Genomic DNA, 4,089 nt, shown 5'->3' with positions numbered 1-4,089 from the left:
AGACTGAAGGGGGGGCCCCGACACACACATAATATGATAAGCATTCTACTGGCATTTTAGCGAGAGGATTTTATTCAAAAACATAATTAATGTGCGCAAATAAGTAATAACTATATTAACCATAAGTGTATGAGGATTTTTATGGGGCCCTCAGGAACTTGGGGCCCTAGGCAACCGCCTAGTTTTGCCTAATGGTAAGTCCGCCCCTGGCAATAATAAATAGCCCATCTGTACTCTACACATATTTTATGTAAAGGTTACTTAAATTAACCCAAATCCTGTACAAAGTACAAATATAATCCTAAGATCACAAGTTAATGTTATTTTTAGGTGGTGGTGGGAGTTTAATGTCTGTCCTGATGTCACCTTTTGTGATCTATTGTGTTTACCTTTTGTAATGCTTCTCTCTTGTTTAGAACAAACCTTCAAAAAATGGGCCTGGAGGGGAAAGTGGAGCCTCAACAGGCAAAAAAAAAGTGGGACAACCTAAAAAAAATATATAAAGTACGTGCAGGTTTGGATAATGATATGAAAACTACATTTGTTTTACCCAAGTTAATACTTTGATAAAGAAATGTAGAAAAAACTCCAAGGCACTCTGCCATAGTAGTTAAAATGCCTTTATTCTTTATTCCTTGAATCTGTTTAACTTCCTGTTGAAGGCTTGATGCTGAAACGTGTCGAAGGACTGTGTTTTTAAGGTTTATATGACCATGGCTTAAAAATAAAGGCATTTTAACTGCTTTGGGAGAGTGCCTTGGTTTTTTTTTTCTTTGTTTCTTTATCACTACATGAATCCCATTCCAAAGAGCATCTCAAACATACCTCTTTTTGAGTCCATGATAACCTCCTTTTCAAGACTTTTTTAATAAATACTTTGCAGAAAATTGCTGCTGTTGTGATTGATTTCCTCTACCTTAGGAATGCAAAGATCCAGGGACAGGGCAGGGGGTCGGCGGGAAGCCCACTGCTGCCACCTGGCCCTGGTTTGTCCTCATGGATGAGGTTTTAGGACAGAGGCCTTCCATTGCCCCTCCTGTCCTAATTGCCTCCATTCCTGAGGACACACCAGGGCCAGGTGCTGCAGTGGGTGAGCAGCATGAGGAGGAGGAGGAGGAGGAGGAGGATGAGGAGAGGCAGCCAGGGCCAGCAACAGGAGGGACACGGAAAAGAAGAAGGGAAAGAGAAGATGAGATGTTGGAGCTGATGAGAGAGGATATGAGGTTGCAGAGGGAGGCTGAGGAGAGGAGGGAAAGAGAGAGCCGGGAGAGAATGGAGAGACTTTTTAATTTACTGGAGAGAATGGTTGAGAGGCGGTGATTTTTTTTAGCTTTTTTTTTTATCCTGTTCAGTTAAGTTTTATGTGTTGCTGTTTCTTGTTTTCAAATGTTAATTTAAAATGTTGTATATAGTTATAGTTAGTTGTTGATTAAAAATATTATATAGTTCCATTATCTTTTTCAAATGTTGTATATAGTTAAATTAAAGTCTTGTAATCATTATCCGTTCCATTTCTTATTTACAACTAGAGTAAACTTTTGAACTACTTTTCAGTGACAACACATTATTTTTTTCTCATAACTATTTACAAAGATACAATCTGAACATTTTTAGCTATTTACAAGTGGGCATTCTTAACATGTACAACTATTTACAAATGATCAGCAGAAAATTATGAAACACATTACTAACCTATTAAATAACAAAAAACTACATTTATTTACAGTATGATTATTGGCTGAGCAGGAGTCCCTGGTGGTGCTGCTGGACTGGATGGGATGCCACAATAAAGACCCTGGAGTCTTCTGGCTGTGAATGGGACATCATGTGGGGGGTGGGGGATGCATGTATCCACTGTCCACCACATCGTCCATCAACGGGGTTTGCAGGGCTGATGCAATCAACGGCTGCCATGTCACTAAAAATGTTTCAAAGAGAGGCAAGAATAAAACAAACAAAATACTACTGCACAACTTTTTAAACATCCCACCACAAACTACTTCAACAAACAAAACTTTACAAAACACTTTAAATAGGAATAGCTTTAAAATTATTTTACTTGCCCTCTAAAGGTAATCATGGTCAAGGACACCCTCCTCCAGGGCAGACACCTTGGCAGACAGCTGGTTCCGCCATGGAGCACCACTGACTGCCTCCAACCCGTTCTCCCCCTCATCCTCCGGCATGTTGTCCTGCACTTCATCCTCTGGGGCCAATGATGTCACCAGCACCCAGGCAGATGTTGTGCAGGATGGCACATGCTGTTATGACCTGAAGAAAAGAAGGAAAAAAAAGATTAATTTAATGTAATTGTAATTTAATTTTAATTCACTGGTATTCACCATTTAACAATAATTCTGTTGTGTAATGATATACCTGAGGCACAAAGGTGTGGTGCACCTCCAGCGCTTGGAGGAAGATGGCCCTAAACCTCGTCTTCATCATCCCAAAGGCACGCTCTATGATGGAGCGTGCCCTGGAATGATGGCTGTTGCCAGCCCTGCAAACCCTGAGTTACTGCCGCCAGGTCGTCAGCGGTCTTTGGGAGGTAGATGACCCTGTGGCGAATGGCCACCACCTCCTCAGTAACTCGATGAACGATGCGGTGAACAGTGGAGCGAGGCATCCCAAACACCCTTGAGACCACCCTGTATGATGTCCCACTCGCCAGCCAGAAGAGAAAGACCAAGGTCTCTATTGTGGCACCCCATCCGTGTCATCTTTCCTGGTGGAGAAGGTCCAGCAGCACCACCAGGGACTCTCTGCTCAGCCTGAAATCTTGTCGGGTGTCATGATCATCAAAAAATATTTGTAGAACCGGAACATTCATATTAAGGCGGCAGTACATCGGCCTCGTCTGGATGGGGAAAGGAGGGTAAGAACAGGAGAACATAAATGATTAAAGCAACAATAGCTATTTAATTTTAGTTAATAAGACAATGCTAGTTAATGTTATAGCTTAGATCAATAATGCTTTATTTGTCCATCTATCCACTTTGGCTTCTGAATATGGTTTTGATGTTTAATGACACAAAATTTTAATATTGAATTAAGTCAGGGATATTTACAGGGTTCGTACACATTTTACTATTTAATTCAAGCACTTTATAAGCCCTTTCAAGCATTTAAACTAAAATTCAAGCACTTTTCAGACCTTGAAAACACAGCATTAAAATTACAGCATTTTCAAAGATTTTAAGCACCTGTACGAACCCTGTATCACGTCTAATGGTTAAATGACATGAACCATAACTTAAATGTAAATCTATAGTTTATATGGCTAGCGTTTGTCACTTAACGGTACCCGTTTATTAACGGCTATATTAATTACCACGAACTATGCTAGCTATGTATGAACATTAATGTGGGTTAAAATAACAGGTTTAACGTTACCTCCCCACGGCTCTCTCCCAGCTGGAGATAAACGAGCCGCCGGTGTCGCTGTCGCCGGAGCCGCCTCTCCTCTTCCTCCAACAAAAAATATATAAAAAAAAAACAAAATCACAACCTCTGGCTCCATCATTGTCGTCTGTTATGTTTTTGTGTCGTCTGTTATGTCGTCTGTCCGTTATGTTTCCGTGTCGTCTGTTAAGTTGTCTGTCCGTTACGTTTCTGTGTCGTCTTTTTAAGTTGTCTGTTATGTTTTTGTGTCTTTCCCGGGCTTGGGCGGCAGGAGTCATGACGTCGTGACGCAACTAGGAAATCCTCCGTAGGCTAGACTGTCCCATTTAACGGGTGATGCGTCCTTCGGAGGTGCCTCCGAAGGTCCAGCCTTCAGAGGCTGCGTAGGCCGGGTCCTCCGAAGGATGCAGACCCTGAATTGGGATTGTCCAGCACAAATTGTTTCATCCTGTCCATATACTGCTCCACGTCTTCGGCTTGTTACGGCAACCTTTTACAATACATGTGTAAACCATGATTTACAACAGCACTCTGTAAACTTTTCTCAAACTTTCTGCTGCGTCCAGCTGACAATACCGCAAATGCAAGGCTGCAAGCAATAACTACGGCACTGTCTCAGGTACGAACTGTGTCACTCCGCCCAGTGGTTTACTGAAGAAAGTAGTTCCGAGTATTTGCTTCATGTGT

The sequence above is a fragment of the Epinephelus moara genome, chromosome 2 (assembly GCF_006386435.1).
Source record: "Epinephelus moara isolate mb chromosome 2, YSFRI_EMoa_1.0, whole genome shotgun sequence".
Taxonomy (NCBI): domain Eukaryota; kingdom Metazoa; phylum Chordata; class Actinopteri; order Perciformes; family Serranidae; genus Epinephelus; species Epinephelus moara.
The sequence above is the reverse complement of the archived record's forward strand: the minus strand, read 5'-3'. Positions refer to the sequence as shown.